This window comes from Limulus polyphemus, unplaced genomic scaffold, assembly GCF_000517525.1.
Source record: "Limulus polyphemus unplaced genomic scaffold, Limulus_polyphemus-2.1.2 Scaffold373, whole genome shotgun sequence".
NCBI lineage: Eukaryota > Metazoa > Arthropoda > Merostomata > Xiphosura > Limulidae > Limulus > Limulus polyphemus.
In genome coordinates this window covers 105,603-116,849 of record NW_013665983.1, presented here as the reverse complement: position 1 = coordinate 116,849, position 11,247 = coordinate 105,603, and the positions used below count along the sequence as shown (strand labels likewise).

General features: G+C 35.0%; 1 protein-coding gene across 1 annotated transcript in view; it reads right to left on the bottom strand.

Moving 5' to 3' along the window:
- Positions 1-9,554, bottom strand: part of LOC106457788 — a 38,157-nt gene extending 28,603 nt beyond the window's left edge. Inside the window, exon 1 of the mRNA XM_013917234.2 lies at positions 9,425-9,554. The gene's annotated coding sequence lies outside the window, so the exon portion shown is untranslated. The remainder of the gene's footprint in view (positions 1-9,424) is intronic.
- Positions 9,555-11,247: the final 1,693 nt, after the last annotated feature.

The following is an 11,247-nucleotide window of genomic DNA, read 5'->3' as shown; positions in this document are numbered from 1 at the left end:
TGCCTTGCAGGGTGGGCCAGTGGGCCAGTTCCGTGACCTCTATGTGCGCCAGTATCTTAAGGACATCGCACACCTATAGAAAACATCACAGAGCTAAGACCAGGTTAACGAATGCTATCGCCACTGTAACTGTGGGCATGTTGCATCGAACGTGGACTGAAATCGAATATCGGTTAGACGTACTGAGAACCACTAATGATGCACATGTAGAAGTCTACTGACATGTAAATAAAAACTGTTTGAGTTGGGCTACAAGATGTTGAAAACTGCATGGCTGCATTTCCTTAGTCATTTAATTATTGAACTTTAAAAATAGGAAATATAATTTGGGACTACCCTGTATTTCAATGTTATTATTAAGTTTTATAACTGATTCAGAGGACTAAACTAAAAGAAGAAGTTTGACAAAAAATTGAATCATTTATAGAAATTAATCGGCAGTATAACAACAAGTAAAACTATAGTTTTATGAGTAGAATTTTGATAGAGAAATTAACATATATGAGCAACAACATTAGTTCTGAAACCAATGAACCTTCTCTGTGGCAATGATTTTATAGAGCAGAAGTGCTACTAAGAGTAACTAGCTTAACTTGATAATACATTTAGATTTTGAATCTGTGACAAAAAGATGTGATCAGTTGTGGTCTACGTCACAGTCCTAAAATAAAACAAATATATTGTATCTGTTGGTAGTATCGCTTTTACATACATTTATTATATTTTTTTGGAATTGTGACAACGCAATTAACTTTTAGTTCTTGTAGTTATTTCGACAGTTATAGTTGAGGAGATTAGGCTCTATTATTTGTAATTTATCAAAGAATTATTTGGTTATTACGTAATTCACGCCATAGAAATTAGTTATTTACTTAGTTAAAATAAAACAGAGGTATCTTGCACATTATGCCATATAGAAAGAGTTGAAAACGAATAAAAAAATGTTTAAAATAAGAACTTAAAATTGTATTCTATTTTGTGTTCTTTTTGAAACTGGGTTTATCTAATATTTTAGTATCTTTTTTAATCGCGTTTTAGCTGTTTTTAATTCTTTTTATAATTACTTACATACTTTCAAATTCAATCTGGAGAAGTCTTCAAAAATGATTAGATTGTTAATTGGTTGTTTGAGGCACGAATTGACATTTGTTTTCTTTAGTGCAAAACATCGCAATAGGCTATCTGTGTTCTGTCCATCATGAGGAATCTAACCCCGTATTTTAACGTTGTAAGTCCGTAAACTTTCTGCTGATCCACATCTGAGAGATGACATTTGGACTTCTTATAGAAATACTTATGCCGTGGTTTCCATTATGAGTGGTAGTTCAAATATTAAACAGTATTTACTAAATATATATATATATATATATGTGTGTGTGTGTGTATTACCAAAATACAAAAAAGAATGATCACCTCTTTTATGAATTCGCATGTATTACTTTTAGTGTTTTTTGTGTTCCGATCAAAAGGAGCGAAGGAAACGCACACATTTGCTTAATAACTATTAGTATAAGACATTTTACAGCATCATATCCAGTGCTATATCCAGTGGCACAGAGGTATGTCTGCGGACCTACAACGCTAGAAACCGGGTTTCGATACCTGTGGTAGGCAGAGTACAGATAGCCCATTGTGTAGCTTTGTGCTTACCTTCAAATGAACAAACAAACAAGACTATCAGTGGATTCTATGAATAATATTGAAAAATAAATGTTTGTATATATTTTTTTCAGTTTTTACTATGATAAGATAAAATAAATACGTTATATGAGAAACGAATATGAGGTGACATCCCACCAGTAGGATATTACTTAAAATAATTTCCTGGTCTATGAAATTAACAAAATTTTTATGTATATGTTGAATACCTTTTATATTGATAAGCAATGATTTTTGTGGATAGCTAGCTTAATCTTTCGGTGTGAGAATAACGAACACAAAAAGACTGATAAACACAGTTCAGCCTATAATTGGTTATCTGTAAGAATACAAACGCTGGAGAAGCACCTTTTGCTGTTGTTGGTTATGTGATTTTCGACTGTACTGATCCTATGCCTTTTCTAAATGGAAATAGGGCACAACCTATAAATAACAAACATAGGACTATTTTATAAAGTAACGTCAGTGTAGAAATCTCAAGAATACCTGTCCCCAAGAGTCAGATGCGTGCCCTCTAGACTTTTTCTTTAGAAGAAACAACAACCTAGTTTATAAACGAGGAGATGAGGTCACAAACAGGGAGGGTATGATCAGAAGATAAAACGAGTGGTCTCCATGTAAATAGTACCCGACTCAATTCATTTGCGAATGTTAGTGGTATATTATAGTTCAGTGTATAATTCTTGTTCATTTTCAGCTTATTCTTAGTTATATTAATTTCAGCTTTTTCTTTTCACGGACAGGCATAATACTTAGATAGATCTTCCTAATTTTTGCGTTTATATGTATTTACATAGATAGATAAATATCTATATATATATAGAGAGAGAGAAGTTTTCTTTCTATATTTAAGTAACAAAGGGCTTTCATTTTCTTAACTTTTACGGCATAATTTGCGAACTTTATGATTGTGGCTACAGAGATTAGCACCTTTAGAGTGAGGGAAGAGTTTTCAAAGATTTCCTCAATCTTATTTGTAACTGAACGATTAATTACGATTAATTTAAACTTACAATGTCTCAAAAAGCATCAGTTAGTAACTTAAGCTATAAAGCTATTGTCTGAAGAATCTGTAACAAAATTACCATACCTGCGAATTTTTGAAGTTTGGTGATTGAATGTGAGTGATGAGCCATCAACGTATTGAATGAAGCTTAACATTTGATTCTGAGACAAGAAAAACAATGTTTTGTAAAGTGTTTGTAACAATTAAGTAAATTTAAAACTGTATGTAAACATCATTCTAATGTTGTGAAATACGCTAATAGAAATGAATAAAAAACACATTCACAAAAGTTGAATACTTTTGTTTCAAAGAATTTGTCGTCTCTTTGTTTTGTGTATGGCAAGTCTCCCAGTGGGTCAGCATAAGGTTTGAGGACTTACAACACTAAAATCCAAAATTCTCCGTGGTACACAGAGGACAGATAGCCTATTGTGTAACTTTGCGCTTAAACAAACAAACGAAGAAACCAGTATAAGTAAATACTAATAAAGAGAAGCCAACCGAAAGGCATCACCCATCGCCAACTTTTGGGATACTCTTTACCAACGAAAAGTGGAATGGATGGTCACATTCTAACGCATCTTACGTCTGAAGGGGTGTGATTATCCGGCACCGGCTTTCGATCCCGTGACCGCGGATTGCGAGTCGAGTGTCCCGATCGATAGGCTTTGCCAGACTATTTCAAAGGAATATTTACTAAAACACGCGAAAATCTACATATAAAAAAGGTCTATAGAGAAAGCAAATTTTGAGAAGATTGTAGTTAAATGTTGGCGTTATTTAAGTCAGTTATAGTTCTTTATACCTCAAAAAGAAATTATTGAGTTGAGTACGTTATATTATAACGACTTTGAGTCAACAATCACGTGAAAACAACAGCCGATATAAGGTCGCGGTGGAACGGAATGTATAAGATTCACATTTTGACATTGTTCGGTGTTTTGTAGGTGGTGCGATGCCACCGAAGATTGATCAAATGTGGAAGGGATATGTAACAGTCCTTTCCAACGCAAAACATTCACACACATTCAGATCATAAAGGTCATCAGATCAGGGATTTAAAATTTCCAAGACAATAATATCCCTTGTACTTAATGGCATTGGAAGACAATGGAATATGAGTCAACTTGGGGTCATGAACTATACAGAAATAGACCTACAGCAAGTCCTACCGCAGCTTGGTTAAGTAAAATGCAGCGTTATTTAAAACAGAATAGAATTCACGAACACAATGGCAAAAGTTGTCCACATTTCCCAGACAACAATATACAGCATAACCAAGAAGGATCTCTGTCTGGAATAGCGACACGAGTCACGGGTACATGAAATATCCGTTCAACTGTCGCTTACCTCAATATTCATGCTATTTCATACGAAAACATACCGGTCAAGTGGCCGGACGCAGCGCCAATGTATTTCTGTACGTAGGATTGTCGAAACAGACGCTGAAAACATACCGGTCAAGTGGCCGGACGCAGCGCCAATGTATTTCTGTACGGTAGGATTGTCGAAACAGACGCTGAAAACATACAGGTCAAGTGGCCGAACGCAGCACCAATGTATTTCTGTGCGGTAGGATTGTCGAAACAGACGCTAAAAACATACCGGTCAAGTGGCCGGACGCAGCACCAATGGATTTCTGTGCGGTAGGATTGTTGAAACAGACGCTGAAAACATACCGGTCAAGTGGCCGGACGCAGCGCCAATGTATTTCTGTGCGGTAGGATTGTCGAAACAGACGCTAAAAACATACCGGTCAAGTGGCCGGACGTAGCGCCAATGTATTTCTGTACGGTAGGATTGTTGAAACACACGCTGAAAAGATACACTAAATGGATTATGAAAAGCTGCATGGAGGAGAGTGTTATTTGAGCCTTACATATAGAGTCTTTTACAATGGAAACTACGTTGAGGGGCTATTTTCAAGATTCACGTTGTGACGACGTAGTGAGATATTAAATAATTTCAATATGATGTACTCAACTTCTGTATAGAAACTATAATCTGGATAATTAAATCAGTGATTGCGTAGGTGTTCGTTAAAAATCATAAATTAAATGTATATATAAAATACATTTAAACATAGTTTCAGGTGACGATCGAACTGTCTAATAAAATATAAACCAACAATAATAATATGGAACTATTAAAACGGATTTCACCTTCTGCGTTAGAGAAGTTTTTTGTTCAACAGATGATAAGCAGGTGACGATCGAACTGTCTAATAAAATATAAACCAACAATAATAATGTGGAACTATTAAAACGGATTTCACCTTCTGCGTTAGAGAAGTGTTTTGTTCAACAGATGATAAGCAGGTGACGTCATTTTTTGCCTGTTCCAAAAGGTTCGTGAATGTTTAGAAGCTGGTTGGAAATAAAACAAATAAAGGAAATAAAACATTTGAGCTACATTTTTTTTATTATCATTTCTTACAATATTATTATATATTTTCAAATACTGCATTTCATTCTTAATAAGCTTTTTCGATTATTGATTTTCATATGACACTCTTTTAATAGTTAATGTTAAAAGCGTTAACCTGATAAATGTTACAACTACAAACTATAAAGTATGAGTTTGGAGTTAAGAACAAAGCTGCACAATGGGGTGTCTGTGCTCTGCTCGAAACCCGGTTTTTAGCGTTGTAAGCCCGGAGACATGCCGCTGTGCCAATGGGGGCTAATTTTAGAAAACTGTGTTAACAAGTGCACATATTCTATATTTGTCAAGTCTTACGACGTCGTGTAAAAATATTACTTTTGTCCAGCTCTACCGAAAAATTCACGAATGCTTCTTTCATTTTATTCTTGCACAAAGAATGTTTTCATTTAAAATATCCCGGTATTCTAAGCCATGATAATCCAACCAATATTTCTCAAAAAAGTAATCCTTTTTTTATTACTGCTTTCAGTTTTCAAACTCTCGCATGAGAACTCGTATTTACTGTAGTAATTTTTCTTACATGACTTTGTTTAGCCCCCCAATGGCACAACGGTATGTCTGCGGACTTACAACGCTAGAATCCGGGTTTCGACACCCGTGGTGGGCAGAGCACCGATAGCCCTGTGTAGCTTTGTGCATAAGTAAAAAACAAACAAAAAACAAACAAACAATGACTTTGTTTTAGAGCAAAGTCACATTGGACCATCTGCTGTGTCCACCACGAGATATCGAACCTCGGATTTTAGCGTTGTAGGTTAATAAACTTACAGCTGTTCCACCGGGAAACTTCTTATGTGACATCTCACCACGAGACATTGTTTTCCAACCACCGGTGGAAAAGCGGTAAGCTTATGGACTTACAACGCTAAAATCCGGAGTTCGATTCCTCCCGTTGGACACAGCAGATAGCCCCATGTGGCTTTCCTCTAAGATAACCAACCAAACAGATTTGTTCCACATTTTTTAGCAGTTGTTTAAACGTATGGAGGTTCTAAAGTTTGTAAACTATGCCAAAGTTAATCTCGAGTTTTAGAAAGTAGGTTTGCTAAGTCATTTTTTCCCATTTCGATCCCTCGTGAATTGTGTTAATTTCTGCATAATTAAAGTTGCACGATATTACACCTGTATACATTTAACAAAAACAAATGAAATAAAATCGTATTTTACCAGTAATTATTAAAATTGTGTGGCATTTTTTCGGGGAGATTTTGTACTTTAATATGACTAATGAGGCACGTCCTAACGGTTTTACATGACTCTAAAATTTGTGCTTCAAACTCATAAGCGTTCATAATTTCCAGTCATAATTAACTATGGTGTCAGCCATGTACGGTTGCAAGTGTAATGACCTCTGTTTAATTTTAATATCAAAAGTATTTGTTGTTTATTGTTAAATACAAGGCTATACAATGGGCTATCTGTGCTCTGGCCACCAATGTTTAGCGTCATAAGCCCCGATACTTACAGCTGAGTCACCGGGGCATATCAAAAGTAATGAAATACGACATTAATGAGAAAAAAAATTTGTTCTATTTTTTTAAATCTTACATGAACTAATTCCTAAACAATAGTTTCATTTTGCATGACTTTGAAAAGTAAGCTCTAGAAGATATAAAATATAGTAAAAGGTTAGCCTTAACTTTGCTGCTGCTATAGGAATAAACTAAATGCAAATAAGCAAACATGACAAAAATAGTATATTTATCCGGTATATTGAGTCCGGTATGATATTGAAGTTAAGTTTTTCTAATAAGACCTACCAAGGATCCAACTGACTTTATATGAACTTATCTTAATTATTTTCCTTTAGGATCTGTATATTAGGGGAGTAAAATGATCTAATGACAAACAAGTAAAATATCTATAAATTGATATTAATTCTTCTCCTATAGGATCTATAGTTAGGCGAGTAAAACGAACTAATGACGTATATATAAAATATCTATGCATTCAGTAGATTATAAAATAGTTTGTATTAATAATCAATCTCTGACTGAACGGCAGAAGAAATGTTAGAACACTTTGCAGGAACCATAACCGGCATTTAGTCTCTTTTTTTTTCTTCTTTTGAAAATGCACAGGAATATGCAACATTTTATGAGGAATTCAGAAGTTTAGGGCGAGCTATGATTGAATAACCTCCAAATAAATTATGATATGTTTTTGTCATTAGAGCTGGATGATTTTTTACCCTAATTCAGACAGATTTTACAAAACATTTGGAAACTGCTGAAACAACAAGCCAGAATAGGGACAAAGTCGAACTTAAAGTTGACCTGCAAATGTAAAGTAGCAAAATGTCCGAGGTATTACAAGTGTAACAGATGCGAATGTAATCACGATGGCACATCGTTACTCCAAATGTTAGCCGTAAGAGAGGCCAGAGAAGCTTCGGCGGAAGAGTTGCTGCTAAGCGCCCCAAAAAAAGTACGTGTACAGAAGCGTTAAATTTACGGATGTATCCGACGACTTGCCTTCAAATGGGGATGAGAGCAGAACGAGGAGGAAAATTCAAGACCAGGTAAGGAACGGAGAATACAAAGACTTTTTCTGGGTGAACTGCAAGAATATTGCAAGGATAAGAGAAGAGTGGAGTACTAAAATAATGGTAAAATAGCATGACCATAGCATAAAGGGATGGTTCACTTTATTAAGATAGAAACACCTTAACGATTACTTTTTGTTCTTCAACTTCGGGAGTTGTAGAAATATAATGATTCTGGAAAAAGGTTATTGACAGTGTCCTGTAAGAATTCTCATGCAGCATCTTTTAATTGTGAGCTGATGCTATCTGTCATTGGTTTGGTTATGTGGTCCTACTAAGATTGATACTTTCAATTTAATAAATTGGGCATGTTTGTAATATATATATATTGTTATGAAGAGGTTACTTAATGAGCATTTGTTTTAATTAGGAACCACATTATTGAATATTAGAAGACAAAGAAACAAAAATGTTGTTGCAAGTCAGGAAAAAAAAAGCCCAGAATTAATTAGTGATTAAGTTGAAGTTTACTAAGAGAGTTTGTGTTAGTTGAGTTTAAATAGAGTTATTACTGTAGAAGACGGATAGACATAGTCAACAGAGAAAGATTTATGAGTTCCAAAAGTAAGGTAGTAGAAAGTGCTGATCGTAAGAGCAAGCGCATAAGACTAAATATGCATAGAAGTAGCAGTTGGGATAGGTTAGCACAGACAAAAAAGTTTCAGAATAAAACATGACATAAACTACTTCAAGCTAGAGTGGTGCTGGAAGATAAGTACAATGAAAAGAGGTCAAAGCAATGAAATATATGAAGTTAAAAGTTAAATTTGAGTCACCACAGAAGTTCAGATGAATCTCACGATTGGTGAAATTACATCTAGCGATAGTGTAAGCGATGTATTTATCGTACTCCTGTTGTGGAAGGTATTGATTAATATGTTTGGGAGGACTTACCCTCCTGTTGTGTATTATGTTCCTCAATATGTCTAGGAGGATTTGTACTCCTGTTGTAGAAGATGCTGTTTAATTTGTTTGGGAGAATTTGTACTCCTGTTGTGGAAGATGCTGTTTAATTTGTTTGGGAGGATTTGTACTCCTGTTGTAGTATACATCTTTCCAAAAATATTGAGCAACACCTTCTACAAAAGGAGTAAAATTCCCCTCAGACATATTAAGCATCATCTTCCACAACAGAGGTACAAATCCTCCCAGACATTTCAAGGAACACCATCCACAACATAAGTTTAAACCCTCCCAGGTATATTAAGGGACACCATCCACATCATAAGTTTAAACCCTCCCAGGTATATTAAGGAACACCATCCACATCATAAGTTTAAACCCTCCCAGGTATATTAAGGAACACCATCCACAACAGCATCTTTCACAACAGGAGTACAAATTCTCCCAAACAAATTAAACAGCATCTTCTAACATTTTCTGTTTTTATTTATTTATACATTTTTAGAACTAAAAAAAACCTCACCACAATAAATGTTTCAGCTTGAAACCTCCATTCAGTTTTCCTGTCTAACCTCCTCACAGAGGTAATAAGCAACATATTCGCCAAAAAATGAGTACAATCCCTACTGGATATATTAAAGAACACCATCCACAACAGGTGTACAAATCCCCCAAAATATATTAAGCAAGATCTTCCACAATAAGATAATTTATAAAATAACTCATGCTGATGGCATAGTTTAAAGGGGGTTAAGTGATGAGCTTGAAAGTTAGCGAATGAAGTGTTTGTGAAAAACAAAATGCAGAGAAGCATTCGTGTAGAGAGTAGTCTGACCTACAATCCTATACTAAGAATTAGAACTTACCTGATTTGGTTCTAGCTGATGAAGATATGTTCGATACACTTCAAAAGCAGGTATGCTTATATAAAAATTACATACATCTAATGGCTTTCGTAATGTAAACTTTCCGTCATCGGAGAGAAACTGCAAGCGGAGTAAAACTAGGAAAAACGTTAACCACGTAATCTTAAACAAAATCACGGGAAGCAGTGGTTTTCGCAGATGTTTAACACTAAAGGGAAGTTTACTTGTTTAGCGGAAAGAGGAAACAGGAAGGAACAAGAGACATGGGAAATCAAACAAAGTAACTAAATATAATATGTCCAGCCACTTAAAATTCATAGAAATACACTTGTCCAATCTTCAGCTATTTCGGGGAAAAACAAAGTTGTTAAGAGCTTCAGATTTTGATTGTCTTCTCTGAAAAGTTCTACAAGTTTACTGTCATTATTTCAATTTCAATGCTGATCCATTCTACAAGTTTACTATCAGTATCTCAATGTCAATGCTGATCCATTCTACAAGTTTACTACCAGTATCTCAGTTTAAATGCTGATCCATTCTACAAGTTTACTACCAGTATCTCAATTTCAATGCTGATCCATTCTACAAGTTTACTACCAGTATCTCAGTTTCAATGCTGATCCATTCTACAAGTTTACTATCAGTATCTCAATGTCAATGCTGATCCATTCTACAAGTTTACTATCAGTATCTCAATGTCAATGCTGATCCATTCTACAAGTTTACTACCAGTATCTCAGTTTCAATGCTGATCCATTCTACAAGTTTACTACCAGTGTCTCAATTTCAATGCTGATCCATTCTACAAGTTTACTATCAGTATCTGAATGTCAATGCTGATCCATTCTACAAGTTTACTACCAGTATCTCAATTTCAATGCTGATCCATTCTACAAGTTTACTACCAGTATCTCAATTTCAATGCTGATCCACTACTTGGGAGTCTATAAAAAATTAGACATGCAATAGAATCAAGATTCGTTTATTCCCCCTTTTGTTTTTGGTTTCTGACTTGATATGTTAAAAGCTGCTCTTATATATCATGCTGTGCCTTTCTATTAACATCAATATATATTAGCGTATTTTGCCCATTTAGATGACACGAATTCTTTATTGGTGTTGGATGTACGAAAGCTTTGACGAATAAAATCGGAAGTAAACAATTCCAGTCTATGATAATAAAGTATACATTCTTAATTAAATGAAGTTACGACTAATAAAATTTATAACAGAGGCAGTTTGCTTCAGTTGCTTTTAAGCTAGTTACGCCTTTCTTAGAAATAAGATATAAGAGAATGTTCAGTGGGAGAAAATCTTAACTTAACAAGAAAAAGAAACCCAGCAGATATGACGAACATCGTCTTTAAATACCGCTATATTTGTAGGGGGAGTTTCAGAATAAGCATATCCCATCTTCAACGAAATACTATAAAAGAGACACGAATAAAAACAATGAAGGAAAATGTAGTTGGAAATAAACAATATAATTATAATTTAATATATCTAGATAGAAGGAAAAAAGAAAATAAGCGCAAAGTTAAGGTATTTGTAATTCATAATATAACCAGAAGAGCGTCGAGGTACATGCGATATATAGATCCGTAAAGAATGCCAGGGTACATGCGTGATATATAGATCCGTAAAGAATGCCAGGGTACATGCGTGATCTCTAGATCCGTTAAGAATGCCGGGGTACATGCGTGATCTCTAGATCCGTAAAGAATGCCGGGGTACATGCGTGATCTCTAGATCCGTAAAGAATGCCTGGGTACATGCGTGATATATAGATCCGTAAAGAATGCCGGGGTACATGCGTGATATAT